Below are 14,103 nucleotides of genomic sequence, written 5' to 3' on the forward strand. Positions count from 1 at the left end.
TAAGTCTTTCTCTAAATGGAGGTCAGGCATGTGTCAGGCTAGTTGGGGAAGCGTTTTGGATTGTGGGGGTCACGGGATGGTGAGACTACACAGTCCCACTAGGAAAGGCTCAATGGAGTTGAAAAAAGAAAGCCTGTCTTCTTCAACATGGATTTTTGAGCTTAGCTCTCTGATATTTTTCGCCTCAGTGAGGAAAGGAGGCAGGAGCTTTGTGTTGGAAGGACAGGCCCTATTAGCTTTCATAGGAGCCAGATGGGGAAACTGAGGAGATTGAGTATTCTTTCCATAGTTGGCAGTGGGACCAACATCTGAGATGTCTAGAACGTAGCATGCCCTTTTTCACATGCCTTAAACCAGGACCAAGAGATGTCAAGATGCGCCTGTGTTGGCCATTGGAGAAAGCAGCTTCCAAACAGCTGCCTCACTAACAATTCCTTCAGAGGACTCATTTGTGCCAGCCACTCGTCTCTGTCATCCGACCCTGCCCGGCTCTGCAGCACAGATGTGAAATACGAAGAGAGCATGCCAAAGCATTTCATTTCTAAAAGTGGAAAATATATAATTTACCACGGGATGTTTAAAATATGAATACCCTTATCCCCACGGGCACCCGTAGCTTCCTGTAGCAATGCTCTGGGCAGTGGAGTATGTCTGTAAGTTGTTCCTGGCCATGAAACCTATACACCCAACTGGAGTTTGGGGCTGGCTTGAGGGTAGTAGCTTGTAGGTGCTTAATTCAGTTCATTTCAGGGGGAAAAACCCGATTAATTCATTAGGATATTTTACCGACTCGGAAGCCTCCAGAGGTCAGGGCACACAGCTCTTTCTATGCTTCCAGCATAGGGGTAGATATATAGGAGAGTCTCATTTTAAATGTCAGTTGAGGTACTCAATACTTTATTGAGGTACGATCACAAAGAGTGAATCGCATGCACCTCAAGCATTCTACTCAGTGGGTTTTGGTGGATGTTAACACCCAGGGAGCCAGTACTATGGTCATGGTAGTGACCACACCCACCAGCCTCAGATGTTCTCAGGGAGGTATGCTGCTCCTCCCATTGTTCCTGGACAATCACTGACACACACACACACACACACACACACACACACACACACACACACACACACACACATTCTCTAGTTTTTGGTCTGTTCATTTTCATTGAACATAACTACTTGAGATTCACTGATGTGTTATATCTTTTTTATCACTGAATGGTATTCCATTGTATGGAGCCCAGCAGGCACTTACTGTCTCTTTGCAGGTTTGAAAATTAATTCTTGAATATGTAGTTGGGAAGAGGAGATGAGGTAATGGGCTCATACTCTGTTTCAAGAGAGTAGGTTTACTCAGGAAGCCAGAATGGTATCCTGAGGTGTGTGGGCAAGGGCAAACCCTACTTGTCATCCAATATCTGCTACATCTCTTTTTCATAAGTGATTTTTGTCTGGGCACTGAACTGTCTGGAACAAATATTCTCTTTTCCAGCCTTCTGTGTAGTTATGTGTGGCCATGTGATTGAGCTGTGGTTGACATAATGAAAGCAGAAGAAGTGTGTGAAATTTTTTAAGAAGTCTCCCCCGAAGGAGGCAGGACTCTTTCCTCTTCGTATTCCTGCTGTCTGGAATGCAGCTACGATGTCCCGTGGTCCAGCAGCCATTTTGGGCCCAAACGGACCTTGAGAATGGGAAGCACTCATGGCAGAGAATTAGCGAAGAGCAAGAATTAACGAAGAGCAGGCTTGGGGTTCTGATACTGCAGAGTGCCACACCAGACCTGAACTAATGACTTCCAGACTCGGTGACTGTGGGAGAGACGTAACTTTCTCTTGTTTAGTTTCATCTGCTTGAAACGATTTCTCTTCAGGGCCTTTCTGTTTCCTGCCACAGAGCAGTTCTGAGGGTACCTCGGGGAGGACCGAGCGGGGAGGACCGAGCAGGGAGGACCGAGCGGGGAGGACCGAGCAGATTAGAATGAGAGGGATCGAGAGAGCTAGAGTGAGAAGCCGCTCCATGTTGCTGAAGGACGTGGGTCATGTGATTGTGACCAGCTCTACAGCAGGGGCGCATGTGACTAGAGGTGTAATATCAGCCAGTGGATTATTATTTGTTTTTGTGTGCACTCTGGAGAATCATTCTTTTATTGATTATTTTAATTTTGTAAAAAAAAAAAAGTCTAGGCATAAAAATTATTTCCATGAATGGGCACCACCATCTGGTGTGTCGCTTCATGCACACCTGGTGTCACGTCCAAACCAGGGAAAGCACACCTGTAGTCATCCTGTTGTATAGAAACAGCAGAATGTGTTACAGCTTTATGTTACCCATTGGTAAGCCTTTCTTGGATGCTCCCTGCCCTTAAATTCTCGCTGGCTCCTACCGACCATGGTTGTACTCCCAACTCCCATATGCGGCCAATTTATCTGGATTCCACATATGCGTGAGATCACGTGACGCCTTGATGATATCGACTCCCAATCCTATTGCCACAAATGACAAGACAAGATCTGACTTTTATGGCTGAATATTATTCCATCTTACAGAATACTAAGCATTCCAAACATATGTGTTTTCTTTTCTTTTCGTTGATGGAAACTTAAGTTGGCTCCAATACCTGGCTGTGGCCTGGCAGATCATTTCTAACAGCTCTTCTAGAACCAGGTAGCTCAGTCTTGTCCACTTGAAGGCATCATCCACATTTTAGATTTCCTAAGTTACAAAGCACTTGACATTCGTTTGTATTCAGCTTGGTGGCTTTGCGATCAAAGTGGGCTGTCTTACCTTCATTAACAAAGCACACGGACACAGGCAGACACAGGTGCAGGGGCCCATGGAGGTGATTTCTGCACACACCCAGCCTCAACACTTCATGTGCGTTCTTGTGATGTTTAGGTCCCAGTGGGGGCCACCCTCTTGTCCTTTATGTGAAGCGTTCCAAGCACGTTAACGAGCATGTGTGCAGACGTCATTTTTCTGGCACAGTGCAGGGGTCATCAGCTTAGTTACCGATCCCATGGTGCACCCTTTCCTCTACCGGCATCCTTCGCTGATCCCGTTGTAGAAAACACTGGAAGCAGGAGCTGGGGCCTTGCTTAGCATATCTTCTTCTTGTCCTTTCCCACGCACATTGGTGGCCTGAATCTTGACGCACACAGATGCGGGCATTGTGGACAGGGTGCGAACCAGATTCAGAATGCACAGGAGATCCAGAAAAGGAGCTGAGTGCTGTGCTTAGACCTGCCAAGGCAGGGATAGCAAAGCCATGCATTCTACATACACATGGCCTCCGAGACCTGTGCTCTGATATCTGTGTGTTCATTTAGCCTTGTCCTTGTGCAATGTGTCATCTGGTTTCCCAGAAGAATGGAGCAGGTCATCACAGATGACATGAGACACACCCAGGCATGGCTGCTCACAGCCAGCTCAGTGAGAGAGGGACAAAACTAGTCACAGGGCAAACACAAGCACAGAAGCCACTTTTGGAGGTCGATTTAGGTTGGCGTTACCTGCCTAATACTTGCCTGTGATTCATGCTTTTATATATATATATATATATATATATATATATATATATATATATATATATATATATATTTATATATTATATTCTAATATAGTCACATACAGTGCAAATCCATGTGCATGTGTAAATGTGTGTATGTGAATACATGATATGTACTTACTGAGAGTGAGTGTGTGGTTGTGTATGGTATGTAGATTTATTTATGCTATACAAGCTTATGTATTAGTTCTTACTATGTAAGCTTGTATGCATAAGTTTCACTTGTGCTCTACATACTGCACTTCTTCTTAGCATGGCCATCGACTGACTTTAACCCACATGTATAATGCACTGTGATGACCATTCTCTCCCCCCTGCCCTCTCTCGTGTTTCTCCCTCTGATCCCTCTCCTATTCCCAACTATCCTCTTTCTACATTTGTGTCTCAAACATATAGCACTTATTTTATCAGTTTAAAATTCTAGATTCTGTGTAAGAGGAAACATGCAACATTCTCCTGTTTGAGTCTAGCTTAACTCCTTATTGTGATAAACTGTGCATGCTCCTGAAGTGACAACATCTCATTCCTGGCTGAACAAAGCTTCATTGTGTGTGTGTGTGTGCGTGTGTGTGTGTGTGTGTGTGTATACACACACTATCTGTTCACATAGTTAACATTTTATTTTTTAATGTTGTCTTGATTATTATTTTTTTAATTGCTGCAAAGATACCAGGACAAAAGGAATGTATAAATGAATGCATTTAACTTGGGCCCACAGTTCCCGAGGGTTAGAGTCTGTGGCTGTCATGGCCTGGTGCTGGAGCAGTAGTGGAGACACACGAGGTTGAGAGGTAACTGGGAATGTTATGGGCTTTTGAAATCCCAAAGGTCACCCCCCACCCCCAGTGACTCACCACCTCCAACAACACCTCCTAATCCCTCCAAATAACTCGACCTGTTGGGAACCAAGTATACAAACATATGGAACTGTGAGGGCTATTCTCTTTCAAACTACTACAAATGTTATTCATCTCTCTCTCTCTCCCTCTCTCTCTCTCTCTCTCTCCCCCCCCCCCCCCGTGTGTGTGTGTGTGTGTGTGTGTGTGTGAGATGTGTCCTGTGTGCATAAGTGTATAAGCACACCACAGCCTTAGGACAACCTTGTATATCAGATTATTTCCTTCCCCCTTCACCTTGGTTCCAGAGAGTGAACTTGTGTCACGAGGCTTGCGTGGTGAGCACCTTGTGTTGCGAGGCTCATGTGGTGAGCACCGTTACCTGCTGAGCCATCTGGTCAGCCTGACATTTTGTTACAAAATGATAACCCCGAAATGCTTTCTTTAAAAAAAGAAAAGATTTGTAAACTAGGGTACCTGATCTTCAACTCCATCAGAGACTTGGGAAGGAATGAACTTGATTACCTGAGTATGGCTGGAGTGCAGGTTAGTAGCTTTCCAAATGTGAAGATGACAGAGACAGTTTGCTACCTGAGTAGCTATTATGTTGGAGCATCTTCTTCAGCCTTCTGGTCCAGTATATCTGACAGACATATTTGTGAGGCTGGAACTGTTGAGGACTTGCTTACCCTTTTTAAGGCAGAATTAAGCTTAGTTGTTTAGGGGTTAAGATGTTTTTAGGTCTAGATAGATGTTTTAAGTTGATAATGACAAGATTTGATGGAGATTGATTTACATTCAGAGTTTTAGACACACCAAGATATTTTCTTCAATGCTGTCAAATACAAATAGCCAAAACACCAAGAATGTAACATTTATATAATTCCTGATGTGTCATGGTTCTTCTTGCTATAGGTAGGTTATTGTATATAAGTGTAATATAATAATATAAATGTACCTGTAAAAAATAAAAATGTTTTTAAAAGATTTGGTGTATTTTTAATTATGTGCATGCCTGTGTATGGGTACACATGTCTGTGTATGGACACACATGTCCGTGTATGGGCACACACGTCCGTGTATGGGCACACACGTCCGTGTATGGGGACACACGTCCATGTATGGGTACACATGTCCGTGTATAGGTACACATGTCTCTATATGGCCACACATGCATGCAGCTGTCTGGGCAATCCGGGGGCTCTGATTCCCTTGGAGGTATAATTAGAAGTGGTTGTGTGCTGCTGTGTGGGTGCTGGGAGTTGAATGGATGCTCTCTGCAAGTGCACCTCGAGCTCTGACTGCTGAGCTATTTGTCCAGCGCACATTGTAATGATCCTTTTCTGCCAGATGCCATGTAAGCATTGACAGTCTTAAGTTCTTTGACCTTCAACGGCTGTTTTATGAAGCAGGAGCTGCAATTATTCAGAGTCACAGAGAAGCTCAATCGCTTGCCCAACACCACACAGCAAGCCTGTGGTGAGGCTGGAATCAAACCCAGGAGTCCTGGCTATAGGGCCCTTGGTCTTAATGGATTCCATATCCTAGGAGAACTCTCCATATTTAAACAATAAAAGTCCAAACACATTGTGGCTACCAAACATCTTGTGTTGTCTGGGCAAACTCACTTATCCATCCTGTGGAAAATTCCCTTGTCCTCCAGTGATTCTGGGGATGAGAGAAGAAACCAAAGTGAGCCTGGGGTCCAGGCCTCCTTGTGTTATATCCCCATGTCTTTTCCTTGCCACACGGCTCTCTTGGAAGGCCACTGGGCCATCCGTCAGTGTTCTCTGGAAAAGGGTTCCAGCTGCTGACAAGGAAAGGAAACACCCAGGCCAAAGCTGCCTGAAGGACGATTGCAATTTTGGTTGTTAATACTCTCGTCTTCCATAGGTCAAGAGATAGCTGGGGCTCAGCATAAGGCTGCTTTACTTCCTGTAGCATTTTTTTTTTCTGATCTTGTCTTTACAGATTGTGGCAGTAAAATCAGAAAGGCTGTTCTCTGTGTGTTGTTTGTCATGTGACCCTCAAGCTCCTGTGAGGTATTGAGATGCGTCTCCCGTTTTGGTGAATACTTGGGCAGTCAGGAGTCACCACGGCATAAGGTGCTGCTGTGCTTTTGGGCACGGGCTTACTTCTACCCTTCTGTATTGAATGATTCCTTCATGAGCAGAAGGGTGTACCCGTCCTGAAGGGACCAGGCGTGCACTTTCCCAAAGAGCTAGAGTGTTCGTTTATTCCACATACTCTTTTGCTAGTGTTATTTCATTGTCCGTGTGTAATGTGTTCCACATATACACCTGATCTATAAAGCAGGCTTTGAGGTGACTGGTTTCTTTGTTTTTAAGAGAAGTCAAAAATTAAACAGCACATAAGACTACTTAGCACATTGCTGGCATCTTACTGAAATCAAATTAGTGGTAATTTGTTAAGCCCACTGTTCTATTTCAAGCCAGTTTTATTTAACCCACCTACTCCCTTCCCCCACTTGCCTGCCGAGTGACTTGTAGTCTTCTTACCAAGCCCACCTCTGTCCTATTTTTGAACATCAGACACGGCTCTAACACAGGGCGAATCTCATGGAACAGTGACGGCTGCAGATCCACCACCTCTACTTCCCCACGTGCTTGCTCAAGGCCGGACTCACACAAAGTACCCTTACATGCATGCACAAAGGAGGTGTGGTACACAGAACCGAATTCTAAGATGACAGTTCCCAAGATGCCCTGGTGGTGTACATGCCCTGTAAGATGCCGGCTCTTTGGGTGTGGGTGTGGGACCATGAGGGCTCTTACTCTGTGATTTGGTTATGTTACATGCATAAGGCCAAGAGGCTTTGAAGATAAAATTGAGATGCCAGATTAGTTGGTATAGAGTTAATGTAAAGTGAGGGTGGGTCTGTCTTAATTGGGTAGAAGTCTTTTACAAAGATCTGGGCCCTTCTTGATAGAGGAAAATGGCTCTGAAGGTACAAGCATCTCTGTTTTAACAGGGCCATGGAGGGAAAGGCCTGGAGGGGACTTCTCAACCCACAGGAAGACAATAGGAAGCCCAGCTACATAGCCACAGGGAAATGAGTGCTGTCAACACCCAGAGGGGCTTATGAGTGGTCCCCCCTCAAGCCTCTAGATGGAGCACAGCCAACCAACACCTCAATTCTGACCGTATGAGCCCCCAAGCAGAGGTTCAGCTGTGCCTGGACTCCTGATCCTCAAAGGGTAGGAAGCAACATGCACCAGTTGCTTTAAGCAACGGAGGTTGCGGTTGTTCCCCACACAGCTCAAGAAAACTAATACAGCCTGCAATTTGTAAATGCCTGTTGACATGAATGAGGGAAGCATAATATTTAAAATGAATCTTGACTAGTGCTTTAGCCAATTGTGATAGGACAGACATCCTACAGATTTGCCATCTTCCTTTGGGTCTTTTACTCATGCAGTCAATTTAACACGCTGGCCACATCTCCATGAATACTGGCTTCTGGCTGTCCGGAAACAGGGACTGAGATTCTCTCCAGCATCGTCCAGCATTCTTGAAAGATAAAATGGATAAAAAATTGATGTTGAAATGAGACCACCATCGTCTTCAGCCTGCTTACCATGTACAGAGCTCAGGGTGATTAGAAAATGGAAAACACATGTGAACCTCTCAACCATCCTTTAGTTAAATCACATTTACATAGATCAGTTTTCCTCAGGGACACCAAGTTAGCTGAACTTAAGCAATTAGAAAAAAAACTAAAACAAAACTAGACCCCTTTTGCTAAAGCCAAAAAAACATGGATGGGTTAAACCATATCAGATGTAATTGTTTGTTTTGAGAAGTGTTTGGTTTGGTGTGTGTGTGTGTGTGTGTGTGTGTGTATGTGTGTGTTTGTGTGTGTCTGTTTGTATGCTTGCATATGAAGGAAAATAAAAAAGCTAGCCTTGCAAGTTCTTAAGCTGCCATGGTTGAAATCGAATCCAGACTGAGTTCTGCCAAAGCCATCGATACCAAGGATCACCAATGACCCAGGTCAGGGACTTGTACTCACTCTCCATTACACTCGCAATCACCTTAGGGACTGTGGCAGACAGAGATGACTGCAAACAAGGCTGAAAACAAACGTGAACCCAACCCTGGGCTCTGCGTTTCAGGACCTTGGAGTGCTACCCTAGAGGCTCCTCCTTGTGGTCCTACCATGCCGTGAACCATCCTGTCTTCACCACCCTTTTCCAATTTCATTTGCCTTTGGCTAAACACAGCTTCCTGTTTCTAAGAAAAGAGACATGAAGCCTTCTGATGGCCTCACAGACTTCTAGGGGGCTTTATGGATACCACACTACTCCTGGCATACAACAATTTGATGAGTTAAGTGTAAATGGATCAGAGACATATGGACCATATTTTTGCGGGAAATACACATGGGTCAGGGACGTAAATAGGGGTGTTGTGGGGGTAGAGGGGAAGGGAATGCTTGGAAAAATGTGGTTTGGGTCTTGCCAATTGCAAAACGCTTGAAATAAATAATCTGGGATGTTTTGCCCAGCTTAGAGTGTGGCTGGATTCGCCCTTTCCTTCTATTTACATGTCATTTTCCTACGCATCTCACACGCCAACCCTGGTTTGGGTCTTAGATTGATGGTGGTGTGTGAAACTACTTGGAAAGGTCATCACGTGTGACTCGGTGGGGCCTCTGCACACGCAGGCTGGTGACGTGTTGGGGAAAGCCTCCTCTGTCTCTAGGCCAAGTGGGACGATGGCTTCTCTGCTATACTCTACCTGTGGAGGCCACGTATCTAGGCTGTGATGGTGAGACAGGGTAACTGGAGGAGGTACTCCAGACAGAGTTTCTCCATCTCAGAAATAAGGATGGTAATACTTCCTGTGGCCCACAGAGATTGGGACACTGGATGTGTGGAGATCCAGGTGTAGCCTTTAAGGCTGTGTTCCTGGGATCCACTCCCTTAGTCCTAACATGTGTATGAATCTGGGCAGCTTTTTAGTGTCTTTATACTTCCTCAGTGTGTACAATGGGGATGTACCTGTCAGAGTTACACTGCTGTGACAGATCCTTGAGATAAATTCAAAGTAGAAAGCTTTTTTTGACTCAAAATTTCAGATGTTTCCAATCTTGATCAACCAACTGGTCATGATGGTTTGGCTTATGGCTAGTCTGTACATTTTTCCAGGGCATACACAGAGAATCCTGCTGCCCCATGGCATTAGGAAGGGAGGGGGAGAGACTGAGTTCAAAATCTGCTTCAAGCTCATCCCTTAACATCTGCCTCCTAATCCAAAACCCACACTGGCAGGGGGCAAAGCTTTCTATATTTGGGCCATAGGGGAGTGTTTGAGAACTAAGCTAAAGTACGGGAAAATATCAGGATCCATTAGACAGTGTTACCTTGAGAATTTTGAATGTTCATATATGTAAAGACTTTAACCCAGGGATCAGAGAGATGCTTCGGTGGTTAAAAGTATACATTAATCTTGCAGAGGACTCACAGGCAGCTGAAAACTGCTCATAACTCCAGTTTCAGGGGATCCCACATCCATGGTCTCCTTAAATAGCTGCACTCATGTGCACACACATGTAATGTAAAAGAAAACAAATCTTTAAAAAAAAATTGGTTATTCCACAGTATCTGTATAGGTTTTTAGGGTTCAAATGCTCCCCTCTACCCAAATATGGCATTGGATAAGATCCTAAATCTCTATACGTTCATTTCCTAAAGTGTAAAAGAGGAAGCTAATAGTAGAACCCAACTTGGAGAATGAATGTGAAGTTCAAATAGGCAAGGTGAGTAAAATATAGCACCTAGGATATAGTAGCATTGTGTAAGAGCTGCTATCACCACCACCACCACCATCACTACCATCACGACCACCATGACCACCACCACTACCACCACCTTCAACACAAAACTGCCCATATTAAATAGGGATACTAAATAAAAAATAAGCCAAGGCTTACAGCTATGTGTGCATCAGGTGGCCCACAACCAGCTGTAACTGCATCTCTAGGGGATCTGATGACCTCCTCTGGCCTCTGAGGATACCTGTACTCAATGAGCAGAACACACACACACACACACACACACACACACACACACACACACACACACACACACACGGAAAATAAAACCACAAGATTTATCCTAGTGCCTGGCATACAGTGAGTGTTAGTGTTAAACAAATGGTAACAGTTGCTGCTGCTGTTTCTAAGTTCCCTTGTCCCATCAGGTCTTTGGACATGTCAACCTCACCTCTTGCTGGAGTCAAGGCCAGGCTCTCATGAAACTGCAGCAGTCTCCTTCAGCTTACTGTTTTTCTTTATGGCTTCAGGTTGGGGACGTTTTATTTTATCATCACTCAAATAAACTACAGACAGATCCTTCGGTCCAAAGCACTGATATCTAGCATGTAAAGACACTTCGCTCATGAGTCCACCTGATCAAGTTCAAGTGTCGGGGAACTCCAGAGGCGGAGTCACAAGGAAACTGCACTTTTTCTTGCACTTTAGGGAGAACTGAGGAAAATTAAAAATAACAGTGGTCCTGAGGGCACGCACAGCTTGCGTCTTTGCAAGTTGCTCTCTGGAGGCTTTTTTAAGTGCAGCCAGAGATGTGCTCCAACCCCACCAGGAAACCAGCAGGGCTGATGGCGCTACGGGATCCTCCCTGAAACTCATCCATTGACTCTCTGGCCTTTCAGACACTGACTTCTGCCTCCCCGGGATGAGTTTTCCTCTGGGGATCTGCCGGAGCAAAGGCATGCTCTGATTGAAGTCTAAGTAGCTTTTGACAGGATCTGCTACCTATAAAGTACTCCCCGTCTCTGTTCTGAAGGAATCTCAGGAAATTCCTTCTTTCTTCAGCGTCTTCTGGCTGTGCTGCCTCTGGCCCACCTCTCCTCATCAGCACAGATTTGCTCCCTCCTGGCCTTTTTATCCATCGACTGCTGGCTCATTTCTTTTGCTTTGAGAAACACAGCTTCTGAGGCCGTAGGGCGTATATAATAAAAGAATGGGGCATTGGAAGTTGGGCATGAACTTGAATCCCTCAATGATTCCCTCTTCATTTGCAAAATAGGAATAATCTCGTGACGTTGGGGCTGTTGTTATGAAGACTAACGGAGGTTGTGGTGGCGGCAGTCGGAACAGTGACAGTGACTGACCACAGTGGCGATGGCAGTGCTGGCGGCCAGGATATGGTGTTCTCTAGTGGGGACTGTGTGGCGAGTGGTGGCTGTGATAACCACGGTGGTGGCAGTGAGATGGGACTTTGATGATGGTGGTTGGTTGTGCTGGTGACTGTGGTTAGGGATGAATGGTGATGGCGGTGGTGTTAGGGATAAGGGTGGTGATGATGACGGTAGCCGTGGTGGTTGCCGTGGTAACGTCATGGTGGTATAGTGATGACGGTGATGGAGGTTGATGGTGGCACTTGTTCTCCTGACTCTGATGGCAGTAATGGTGATGCTGTGCATGATGTGGTAGTGGGTTGGTAGTGGCACTGGTGGTGGTGGGTTTATGATGTGACAGAAAAAGTTCAGTCAAGAAAGCAGAAAGCTGGAGGAAGGGACAATTTTTTTTAATTTAAAAAGAAACTACAACCACATGGAAAACAAAGACCAAAGGGTCTTTGATTATATTTGCTGAGGCCATGGGAGTGCTGGCTGTCTCAGCATTTGGTCAGGCTGTACAACATGGAACGCAGGATTTGTTACAACAATTAGACTTATCCCATTTGGAAGCCAGTGTGAAAGTCCAGGCAAGCCTGTGTCTGTTGTGAGGCCTGCAGTCTCTATGGGTCAGGGTCTGCAGATGGGACAGGAAGCTGAATATGAAGTGGAAAAGTGAGCCTCAGCTAGCGCTTGTCCCTTTTCTTTCCAGTCTTAAGAGCCACAGACAGGGGAATCATGGGAAATGTAGTTCCAGCTTAGTTCTAAGGCAAGTCTCCTTGGTGATGCACCCACACAGATTAGAGGGGTTACATGCTTAAGGTCTAGGGTGCCCAGTGCCCTCTGCTGCTGTCTAACATTTTAATCTTGGAAAGGGAAGGAAGAGCAGCTAGACTGAAGTGAGGGCCTCACAAAGGACTGGAAGAGGGGCCCCTTTGCACTCTCAGATCAAACAGGCTAGCCAGTTCATCTCAACACCTCTGTCCTTCAACCACGGAAAGGGATCATTTTGTGCCCATTCTTGATTTTGGAGTCATGGCCACAATAAGGCTGAAAACATCTGGCCCTCCTGAGGATCCTGATGTTTAGCCTCACTCAGGTGTCCCTGTAAGTATGATTTTCTTTTATTTATTATTATGGTGCGTGCATACAAGTGTATATATGGTGTATGTGAGTGACATGTGAGGAGGTGAGAGGCTGACTTCAGGAATCACTTGTCTCTTTCCGCTTCTGGGGTGAAACTCAGGTGTTCAGGCTCACACAGCAAACGCTTTCTTGCCAAGCCATCTGGCTGGCCCCAAGGGTAGTTGTTCTTGGTTGTTGACCTCACTCTGTTTCTGGCATGTGTTCCTGCTTCAGTGCTCTGCAATCAGTCTTTAACTTATCCTGCTTCAGTGCTCTGCAGTCAGTGCTTGACTTATCCTACTTCAGTGCTCTGCAGTCAGTCCTTGACTTATCCTGCTTCAGTGCTCTGCAGTCAGTCCTTGACTTATCCTGCTTCAGTGCTCTGCAGTCAGTCCTTGACTTATCCTGCTTCAGTGCTCTGCAGTCAGTCCTTGACTTATCCTGCTTCAGTGCTCTGCAGTCAGTCCTTGACTTATCCCGCTTCAGTGCTCTGCAGTCAGTGCTCGACTTATCCTGCTTCAGTGCTCTGTAGTCAGTCTTTAACTTATCCTGCTTCAGTGCTCTGCAGTCAGTCCTTGACTTATCCTGCTTCAGTGCTCTGCAGTCAGTGCTTGACTTATCCTGCCTCAGTGCTCTGCAGTCAGTGCTCGACTTATCCTGCTTCAGTGCTCTGCAGTCAGTCTTTAACTTATCCTGCTTCAGTGCTCTGCAGTCAGTGCTTGACTTATCCTGCCTCAGTGCTCTGCAGTCAGTGCTTGACTTATCCTGCCTCAGGGCTCTGCAGTCAGTGCTTGACTTATCCTGCTTCAGTGCTCTGCAGTCAGTCTTTAACTTATCCTGCTTCAGTGCTCTGCAGTCAGTCCTTGACTTATCCTGCTTCAGTGCTCTGCAGTCAGTGCTTGACTTATCCTGCCTCAGTGCTCTGCAGTCAGTGCTTGACTTATCCTGCTTCAGTGCTCTGCAGTCAGTCTTTAACTTATCCTGCTTCAGTGCTCTGCAGTCAGTCCTTGACTTATCCTGCCTCAGTGCTCTGCAGTCAGTGCTTGACTTATCCTGCCTCAGGGCTCTGCAGTCAGTGCTTGACTTATCCTGCTTCAGTGCTCTGCAGTCAGTCTTTAACTTATCCTGCTTCAGTGCTCTGCAGTCAGTGCTTGACTTATCCTGCCTCAGTGCTCTGCAGTCAGTCCTTGACTTATCCTGCCTCAGTGCTCTGCAGTCAGTCCTTGACTTATCCTGCTTCAGTGCTCTGCAGTCAGTCCCTGACTTTTGCTGGTTCTGCCTGGGATTCTTTTAACTTCATGAAGCTGCCAAAGGAATCCTGTCGGAATTGTACTTGTGACATTGCATTTCCATCTTTTCCTGGCTAGTGATAAGTGATAAGGTGCCCTTTCCTGGGGATGGGCAGTGACACTGGCT

This window comes from Acomys minous, assembly GCF_964271855.1.
Source record: "Acomys minous genome assembly, chromosome: 5".
In the NCBI taxonomy this organism is placed as follows: Eukaryota; Metazoa; Chordata; class Mammalia; order Rodentia; family Muridae; genus Acomys; species Acomys minous.